The 11,178-nt window shown below is 39.9% G+C and overlaps 1 long non-coding RNA gene across 1 annotated transcript in view; it reads left to right on the top strand.

Moving 5' to 3' along the window:
- Positions 1–7,762: 7,762 nt before the first annotated feature.
- Positions 7,763–11,178, top strand: part of LOC128484649 (uncharacterized) — a 209,814-nt gene continuing 206,398 nt past the window's right edge. Inside the window, exons 1-2 of the long non-coding RNA XR_008351183.1 lie at positions 7,763–7,943; positions 10,613–10,978. This is a non-coding gene — a long non-coding RNA (uncharacterized LOC128484649). The remainder of the gene's footprint in view (positions 7,944–10,612; positions 10,979–11,178) is intronic.

Genomic DNA, 11,178 nt, shown 5'->3' with positions numbered 1-11,178 from the left:
AAATGAATAAGCAAGTCCTAAAATTCTTTATCTTTACAAAAATTCCAGCATGGAAAGAGTTAAAATATTGGCATTACAAATGCCCATAGGGTGTCTCGTATTAAAAAATGCATGAGTGGATGGGATAAATTGAATTGGCCGGGTTCAAAGGTGTCCCAAATATGGGACATGGGGGCAGTAGGATCAGATGTCTAAATGGCCAAAAAATACACACCTCACAAAGGCGGCCTTTTACCTCCCAAATAACCCAACAAACCCATGCATGTGGGGTATCACTGCGCTCAGGAGATGTTACTGAACACATATTGGGGTGTTGTTTGACAGTGGCATATACCAGGAGCGATAGATTTATACCTGAAGTACAACGTGTGTGAAAAAAATACAAAAAAATGTACTACCATAAAGTTTCACAAAGGCTGGTGGTAAAATTAGTGCATGGAAAGGGTTAAATTACCAGCATGTGAAATACCTTGGGGTGTCTAGTTTTTAAAAATATATGACTTGATGGGGTAAATTGCATTAGTCGGCTTCAAAGATACCCGAAATGGCACATGGGGGGAAGAATTACCAGATTTGGAAAAAAAGGTTTTGAAATGGCAAAACGCTACCTGTACTTATTGCCCCATAACGTGCAGAAAAAAGCAAAAAAACATAAAAACATTGGGTATTTCTAAACTCAGGACAAATAGTAGAATCTATTTAGCAGGTTTTTTCATTCGTTTTTGCAGATGAGTAAAAGTTTTTTGTTTTAAAAAGTGAGAAAAAGTAATTTTTTAACAAAAAATCCCCATATTTTATCATTTTTTTTATAGTAAATTAGATGATATGATAAAATTAATGGTATCTAAAGAAAGCCCTGTTTGTCCTGAAAAAAACAATATATAATATGTGTGGGAGCACGAAATGAGAAAGAAGAAAATCACAGCTAAACAGGAACACCGAAAAATGTTAAAATAGCCATTGTCCCACAATATACTACGAGTAAAAACCCCTATTGTCCTTAAGGGGTTAAAGAACATACAGCCTTCCCATGCGTTACCGTGACCCGTCTGCTGCACGATGCGCACATGAGTTTTACAGTAGTCGGGCAGCTGCGACAAGCCCGGAGTAATTGATTGTATAGCAGGCAGGTGTCAATTTTTCATTGTGCCCAGCGGAGGGCTGGCAGCCTTTAAACCTGGGAAGCAAGTCTAGTCAAGTGGTCAGTTGCTCCACCGAATCAGCCCACCATCCATGCCCATCTTTTCCTGATTTTCTAACGCATATTGATGTAATGTGATGGTGTTGGGAGTTCATCAGTACACTAAAAAAAGTCATCATAGAGTAAATAACACTAAATCTTTACTTTTCCCTCGCACTGATTTCTGGGTGTAGAAAGTGTTGTCCTCTGAAGTGACTACAAATGCAGGAAAGCATTTTATCTCTGAATAAGTACGGCTGGAGGGATAGTTCAGATTATCCCTCCAGTAAGTAAACTGCCATGGAAAGAGATGACCATATACACACCAGGGCAGGCTCTGCCACACCGACACACACACACACCAGGGCAGGCTCTGCCACACCGACACACACACACACACACACACACACACACACCAGGACGGGCTCTGCCACATCGACACCAAAACACATACTTTGCGAGCAGGGCTTTCTCCACCTAATGTGTCGGTTTGTCTTAGTCTGTCAATTCTCGTCTTGTCATACCTCTTGAATGTATTGTATAAAGCCCTGCGTAGTTTGTTGGCGCTATACAAATAAAAGCTAATAATCACACACCAGGACAGGCTGTGCCACACGGACACCCAAGCATAAATGCCAGGACAGGCTCGGCCACACCGACACCCGCATCAGTACAGGTTAATCTATACAAAGTATAAAAAATGCTTCCCACACTTGTTTCTTGTTTGTGTGTTTCCCCCTTATATATTAATGCCCCAGCCAGGGGCCCCTTTCGTTTTAATGTATTCCCCTCACACCCCAGTGTATTTGTGCCTCCAGCTGGTCCCCTCTGTGCATTATGCATGTAATGTACCCATGTGTATTGATTTATGTGATGCCCCAACCACCCTGTTGTGTACTTATACCCCCAGCCACCCCCTTTTTGTATTTAATTGTTGTCCCAAGGCACCCCCCCCCCCCTTTGAATATGGGTCCCCTTCCACCCCAACTTTTTGTTTTTTAAAACTTACTTTCAGAGTGGCCCAGCAGATCCAGTAGACATAAACTAGACGTAAATAGCTGTAAAATAAGCTAGTATCCAGTGGTTCACAGGTCAAAAAGCGAATGAAAAATCCCAAAATGTAAGAAGCCCTGATAATAAATACCTGAGAACACCTGGAACACATATGGAATGCATGCCATCATTCATCAGGTCAGATGCTGGACACATCTAAGAGATAAGGATGACACTCCCGCCAGATACAGTGGATATAAACAGTCTACACACCCCTGTGAAAACGCCAGGTTCTTGTGATTTTAAAGAATGAGAAAAAGATAAATTGTCAGAACTTTTTCCAACTTTTAATATGACCTATAACGTGAACAAAAAAAAAAACTCACAATAACCTGGTTGGCTATGCATGTATTGCCCCAGTTTAAGCTCCCACTGATTTCAGCAAACAATTTTTGTAGGTCTGCTGTGGTCCCTCAAGAAACGGCTGCTCTATCTAAATCGGAGCTGTATCACTTGTACTAACAGACCATTACCCACTAGTATGGTAAAATAGGGTAGCAGAGGATGATTATTGTGTTGAAGTCTATCCTTGTAGTCTTATCACTTCATCATACACTACTGCCCCAGATAGGGAAACACCAAAACACATGAACTTTGCAGAAAACAAGACCTCTAAGCAGTGTGGAACAAATGGGTCAGGTAGATCCATCTGGGATCTTACCAGAACTCTGTGGCCGGGGGCTATTCTCACAACAAAGCCCTGTGGTTTCTAGTTATGCCCCTGTGTTAAATTGTATGTGTTAATGAAAATTTTTAGTTGGTTCACCAGTAGATTCTATGTTATAGGCATTACCAGGGGTACTTAAACCCTAACAAAAATGATTTGTACGAAATAAAAGGAATCCTATCCTAAAACTTAACATGTGTTAAGTAGTTAAATTATTGTTGACTATTGTATGAATATGCAGGGGGCATGCTAAGGTAAGGGAATTAATATGATGGTAAAAAGTAAAGGATGGGATGAGCATGAAGTTGGAGGAGGATGATTGTAGAGCAATATGGGGTGATAATGGTAGGGGATGGAAATGATGGTGGGGAGGAATTTGATGGATATGGTGGTTGGGGATAATGATTGGTGTTGTATACTGGAATTCATAAGGAAGTTGGGGGTATGATGATGGTAAGGGGCAATGCTACACTTACACATATATACATACATACAGCCACTCCTACCATAAACATACATACATATGCACATCCCCACTAACACTTTACACATACAGTACATGCATACACACACTCTTACACCATACAGATACATTTACACCAGGGGCGTAACTAGAAGCCTCAGGGCCCCGGTGCGAGAATCTGTAAAGGGAGCCCCCCCACCCCAGTCTACCCCCCTTCTCACACTATCTACCCCCTCTCCCTCCCTTCTCACTATCTACCCTCTCCCTACCCCCCTTCTCACTATCTACCCTCTCCCTACCCCCCTTCTCACTGTCTACCCTCTCCCCACCCCCCTTCTCACTGTCTATCCTCTCCCCCTTCTCACTATCTACCCTCCCCCTTCTCACTAGCTACCCTCTCCCTACCCCCCTTCTCACTATCTACCCTCTCCTTACCCCCCTTCTCACTAGCTACCCTCTCCCTACCCCCCTTTGTAGGTCACTTACCGTGCAGTCCTGTGGTGGGGGTGCGAGGCCTCTGTCTCGCTGCTATGCCGCGGTGCGCACGGCTTCACTATATATATATACATATATATATATACATATATATATATACAAGGGGGAAAACAGCTACTCTAACACCATACACTTATAATACATAGCGAAACCACTCTAACATGAAACACTTATGCATACATACACACACAGTCCCTCCAACACCATACACATATATGCATCCATGCACGCACAATCCATGCACGCACAATCCATGCATGCACAGCCATTCTAACAATATACACTTACACATATGTACATATGCATAATCACTCTCTCTGATAATCCATGCAGCTCAAACACTTCCCCGTCTCTCAGTCTCCCTCTTACATTTTCAGCTCTATTTCTTTTTAGGAGAGCAACAAGTTTATTTATACTGTTTATTGCCTGCTGTCAAAATAATTTCTCTCTTTTAAATAACTTTGTTTTCAGTATTACCGTATTTAACGTATTTGCTTATAAGACGACCCCCCAAAATCCGAATATTAATTTAGGAAAAAAAGAAAAAGCCTGAATATAAGACGACGCTATAGGAAAAAAGTTTTACCAGTAAATGTTAATTCATGTAAACTATGTAAACTATTTTTTTTAATAAAAGCTATGATTGAGAAACATACCGTATTGGCCCGAATATAGGCCGCACTTTTTTCCCCCACTTTAAGTCTTTAAAGTGGGGGTGCGGCCTATATTCGGGGTCTAGCGCCCGACGCCCGGGACATGCAGTCCCGGGCGCCGGGCAGGCAGCGGGGTCAGGATACAGATCCCCCGCAGCGGTGCAGGGGACCTGTATCCTACTGTCTGATACGCTCAGACAGCCTCCCCTGCCGGCACTTTCCACGGGGGGGAGTACCGGCACGGGAGGTTGTCTAAGCACATCGCACGGATGTTCACCGGCAGCGGCGATGCGCCGTTGCCGGTGAACGTGCGCACGATGCATTCTAACCCCCCCGACTTACCAGGGCAGACTCCCGGGTCTTGCAGGGCCGGCGGAAGACATCTACGCAATACGCGTATACAACTTCCGGTACCGGCACTTCCGCTGAGTGCTGGCACCGGGAGTTGTATACACGATGTGCATAGATGTCCCCCTCCGGCCCCGTAAGACACCCGGGAGTCTGCTCTGGTAAGTCGGGGGGAGGACAGAGTGGCAGCATATCTCGAGGGGGGGGGAGGACAGAGTGGCAGCGTATCTCGAGGGGGGGGAGGACAGAGTGGCAGCATATCTCGGGGAGGGGGAGAGGACAGAGTGGCAGCATATCTCGGGGGGGGGAGAGGACAGAGTGGCAGCATGTTTTTTGGTGCTTTTTTAAAGAAAAAAAATTTTTCTTTAAAAAAGCACCAAACTTTTAGGGTACGGCCTATATACGGGGGCGGCCTATATCCGAGCCAATACAGTATTTTGTTTTTAATTCCTTTTATTTTCCAACCTGCCCCCCAGTTATGCACATCTGCCCCCAGGCTTGTCACTCTGCCCAATAAATGCCTTAAACCCCCTATATGCCACTGTGCCCCATGATATGCCTTTTAACCCTCTATATGCCACTGTGCCCCATGATATGCCTTTTGATCCCCTATGTGCCACTCTGCCTCCAGAAATGCCTTATAACCCTATATGCCACTCCCGCATTTAGGGGGTTAAAAGGCATATTATGGGGCAGAGTGGCATACAGGGAGGCATAAGGCATTTCAGGAGGCAGAGTGGCGTATAGAGGGTTAAAAGGCATTTCTGGAGGCAGAGTGGCATTAAGGGGGTTAAAAGGCATTTCATAGAGCACTCTGCCTACAGAAATGCCTTATGTCCCCCATTTAACACCCCCCCCAAAAAAAAAAACTTACCGGTGCTTCTGACTCCCGCTGTGTTGTCCGGTCAGCGTGTAGACGTCTACGTGATTCGCGTAGGCAACTTACGCTGCAGCCGGAAGGAGGTGCGGTTAGCAGCGGGGGTTGTCTGCGTCCATCGCGCAGACCTTCCCCCGGCTGTCAGAGAGAATTCCCCGGTGAGGGGAAAAAAATGTTAACATACCTGAAAAACTACAAGCTAGCTGTCATTAAAGTTATTTAATTGGGCAAACCCAATATGAACCCTTGTATTTATTTATGTTTCTGCGGTTTTGCATATGCACTTAAAACCATAAAAAATATGAAATTGTATAGATAACTAATCGTAATCCATTCTTCACAAAAATGCAAGCTTTTATTCCGGTGTGGTTTAGATGTTATTTAGCTGGGATCAGAGTCAAACCAGCAATCTGCATTTACACTTTCTTATAATTATGGATCATTTGCACAGTTGGGTGTTGGCAACAGTAGCCATAATTACATATATCCCATAAAACAATAAAATATTTTACAGTTTCTGAAGCTGCATAGTAATCTAAATGAAAGACTAACATCAAATAATATGAGCTGACTTCATTGTTGTTACACTCAACATAGAAACATAGAGTTTGATGGCAGAGAAATGCCATTTGTTCTATCTGGTCTGCCTGTAACATATGCATAATTGACATATTCCCGAGCGCCTTTGCAAAGTTCTACGCCAAATAAACTTGAGACATAAATGAATGTCTGAGGCTTTGACAGCCAAAATCGCCAGCCTTCTAGTGAATCATTGAAAGGAGTATTGGTCATAAAAATGAAAGTGACTTATAATTCTATTAAGGTCTGATTGTTCAACTGGGAAAACCAAGATAAGATAAGAGGAGGGCTAGTCTTAAATATCCACAAGATTCAAGCCTTAGGACTATACATACAATGATCTATAGAAGGCCATTAACAATATATACATCATTTATCTAAGACTAAACACTGGTACATGTATAGTATAGATGAGAGAGACACTTGTTGAGGTGGTTGATGTGACAGCTATCTGTCCATTCAAGAAATAATCATGTAAGAGGGAAATATTAAATAATGGATTGCTACTTTTTTTGTTTAAACCTTATAGTGCAACACAGGTAAGAATTCCCTTCTTTTGAGTAGGGCCCTCCTCACCTGTTGTCTCTGATAGTCAATTTGTTTTGTTACATACTACTTGTTATGTCCTGTCTACCCATTGTACAGCGCTACAGAATTTGATGGCGCTGTATAAAACAATAAATAAATAATAATAATAATCATTGTGGATTTTATCCATCATTGCATGGTGTTTTTGCTTGATGACCTGTAAATACGCTACATTTTAGACCTAACCCCCCCCCCCCACACACACAAAACAAGTACCTCCTTTAGTTAAACTGGTAAAATTTAACATAAAAATAAAACTGAAAAAAAAATAACAAAAAAAATGAGTAAAAATATACACATTCTTTCTAAATGTAATAATATCAGAGGCTTGATGAGGTTACATTACAGGAAAGAATAGTTTTCCCTATAATTAAACCTCCCTCAAATTATTTTTTTTTTTAGTAAAAGCTGCAATATTTAGTGAAAAAAAAAGGAGTCAAGTTTAATGATAAATCTGTCCTCAGAGAACCAGCCAGAATGGATGGTGTCTGAAAAGGATTTTAAAACCCAACTGTGTGCAGAAATTAGAGTTTTGCCCCTGAATCATATGGAATTACAGTTCTGGAAGCATGTGCCATGCCTACACAATAAAACCCAGAGGAAGCAGCTATTTCTGTTGGTTTTATTAAACCAACCAAGCAATTTAATTCTTTTGTTCAGGAGAGTTCTACTTCATTGATTAACAAAAGCAGGGATATAATTTTTTCAGCCTTTTTGAAAAGCCTGAAATGTCAAGCCTTTTAAAGCAGATTATTCTGCCTCTGTGCAGTGAATACAGCCAGAGTAACCTTTTGTCTACAATTAAATATTCTAGCATAAATATAAAAGAAAATCAGAGATGGGGAAAGATTGACTCACAAGAGATTGGAGAGGTAGATTCGCACACTGATAGTGCAAGCTGCTTGCTTCTAATTAAATATGCGACTGAGTCTCAGAGCATTTGCTGTCAGCCACAGAGAGAAGAGGCAGCCTAAGAAATGGGGAGGAAGAAATCTATCACATAATCTGTTTGTCCACAGTCTTCCTTGGGGTTTACAAAGGTATTTTCAGATTATTGTGTTTTTTTTTTGTTTGTTGTATTTTTTTTGTCACACTGCCATTTGTCACAAGAGGTAAAAAGGTGAGCTCTCAAGGGCAAGAAGTCATCAAAAACTCCAAAGTTTGTAAAGTGGTTAAGTAGTGAGCTGAGTGGTTGTAGGAAGCAGCTTTTCTGTAAATGTTGGGGTTTTTTGCATATGTTTTTCAAGAGCATTTGCATGAGTTATGTTAATCTGTTAATTTTATAAGAGGCAGTGCTTGTATTTTCTTAATGCACGTGTGTTTTCAGATAGTAATTACGAATCTACCATTTGTAAACACAGCATGTAGCCCCCAATGCTGGTACCTGGGGGGTTTTAAACGATGCTAGACGTATGCTGAGTGTTTAAAGAGCTATTCTGGTGCTCAGTGTGGCGCAAACAGCAGGGACAGTCCATTAGTTTCCATGGTAACTGCATCACTTTTAGCACCTTGCTCTAGAATTGTTCTTTATACTTAATGTGAAATTGAGCCATAGGCACTTTGCTTTTCTTCAATTTCACCTTTCCTTAGTTTGTTGTAGAGTTTTTAATTTTACTAGTTAAAGTTTACCAGTTATATTATGGACATTAAGAGAATTTTTTTTTTATTTAAGGGTTTTTTTTTTATTCCAATAAAAATTCTAAAATATGTGAACAATATGGTTTATTTATTTGTAGGTCTGTCCAGATTGTGTGCTTTATATATGCATATTAAACATTTTACCTGGTAATCCATTGCAGGCATAAAACATTAAACCACTGGTAGTGTATTGTTTGTTTAACCCTTAAAAAGAAACTTTATGTTTTAATGATATATACAATTGTATGCACTATCAAGTTAAAATTTGTGCAGAAATAGGAATTTCATGTCAGCAACATGTAAGGTGTTGGTAATGTATGTCAATAGACATTATAAAGCTGATTCATTACATTTTGTGACATCCTTTCACCATTAAATTAATTGTTTTGTTTAATTTGTGGATACTTGCACTTTAGACATTACTGTTACAGCAGACTAATATAACATGGAAACTGTTAATACGGTTATAATGTCTCGTGTTTTTATTAATGTACCTGACAAACATTTTCTTACATCTATCAAAAGTGAGTTATCTTAAGCATCTCGTCAAACGTCAGTCTATAATTAAGTACAATTGTATGCACGTATGGATGACACTGCTCAGCCACTAAATCTTACTAATCTCAGAAATGTGTACCTTTTTCCAATTACATGATCAATAAGCTGTGGTCCGAACAGCAGCCTGCATTGTTATGTGGGACAGCAAAAATGGAGTTAAAGTAGAATGGTAAACAAGGTAAAACTTTGCTAGCTACAGGGCTGAGTAGCTTACTGCTATGTTTTGACACATTGTGGATAATATACAATATTTTGCTAACAGAAATTATTATAAGGAAAATCTATTTACAAATAACTAATGTAGATAACAGCAAAGCCCAGATTAATAGAAACAATTATTGTCAGTAAAACAAGTCTCTTAATTTTGTCATAATATGGATGATCACACACACGTACACACACATATATATAATATATCCTTTAGTGGCTTTACTATATACATTTTCCTGCAGAATTATTCATGAGAATGAGAATTTTTACTGGTGAATAAGTAAAGGCTATTTATAAAAAAAGTTTGGTCCAACTCACATTTGATTTAAGAGGAAGGGGACGATTGAGTAAAAAATACTGATATGTAAAGTCAAGGCCTTTTGAGCATAGCAGTAACGAAATTGTTAACAGCTATATGGATGAAATATAGTGTTTTTTTGTACGTGGCCTAAACCATTTTTCCCAACAGTAATTTCCCAGTGCCCAGAATAGTAATGGTGAAAGTAATAGATTCATCCACCAGTTCCAAAGTAGGGAATGCCTGGCCACTGCTCATTACTTTGGGTGGTGGTTGGGAACACTGGTCCACAGACTGTAAATGCACATTATAGAGGCAGGCATGTGGGTGCATGTGGGTATCCTGAATCTAAGATGATACCAAAGATTGGTTGGAGTCTTTACATCATGAAACTCAGGAAGATTAGATAGACTGAATGGTTCTTATGGGTGGTCTAAACTCTTCAAGCCATAGATATTGGGATTGTCAAGTCCTTGTGGTCTGAAAAAAACAAATGGTGTGCTGATGATGACATCACATTTTAAATCCAGGAATCCTGTTAATAGAATCCTAGCTCTCACACACTGAGATTGACACTCCCTGATGTAGATCACCCATCAGTGATTTGTATAGGTTTGTCACCAAGAGCAAATGGATGAGGGTGTTGAGATGGTATTTACATGGCGGCACTAGCACTGGCAATAAACATGAAATGTAATGGCCCACATACACTAAAATAGGCCTACATTCCTAGGCTGTTGCTTGATTATGTATTTAAATCTCAGATTGCTGAGTTAACAGAAAATTTACTCTACTGAACCACATTCCAGCTATGGCTATAAAAGAGCAATGGCTTGCAAAGCATCTGCAAGATATGCCATTCATTTAAATAAAAATAAACTTATTTGATTTGATTTTTTATGCAGGCTTCTTGGTTCTATCATCTGTTTGGTTCTGAAAATAGCTGCATGCCTTTCTCGTTCTAAATAGTTCATTAATCTCCATTCCAAATGTCTTTTCTTCTAGAATGAAAAGAATTCTTTCCCCTGCTATTATAATCTATTCAACAAACAGAAACATGGCAAATAACATAGAGAGCATGACTGCTGCAAACAAAATGTGGAGAATCTCTATTCGAGAGTAAAGAGAGTAAAGATGGAACTACACAGAGCACAAATCACTCGACAGACACTTGCCAGATTTTCTCATCACTTTAGAAGGACTCTAGATGGACTCCAGAGAAACATGACCTTTTGCATTTAAAACAAGACAAAATCATATACACATTGTAAGAGGTCTTGGCTGAAATAAAATTTCAAATATGAAAAGTAAAGGCAACCAGTGGATGTCTTTAACCATGGAAATGCTGATCTGAGCGCGTGACTTGCAAAGGTAAGTTTAAGAACATTTATTTTGGTTTCTACCATAGATGGGTTTTATGTGAATGTTTTCTTTCAGCAAAATTATAGTTTTGACTCATAATTAGATCTTTCATCTCATTCTTATCAATGTTGCTAATATATATATATAGTTTTACAAAGAGTTGCAGGTAAGAGTTAAAAGAGTGTATTATACAGATTTACAATACAACA

This window comes from Spea bombifrons, chromosome 3 (genome assembly GCF_027358695.1).
Source record: "Spea bombifrons isolate aSpeBom1 chromosome 3, aSpeBom1.2.pri, whole genome shotgun sequence".
Classification (NCBI taxonomy): domain Eukaryota; kingdom Metazoa; phylum Chordata; class Amphibia; order Anura; family Pelobatidae; genus Spea; species Spea bombifrons.
Note: the sequence above shows the minus strand (reverse complement) of the source record. Positions and strands in the feature narration are given on the sequence as shown.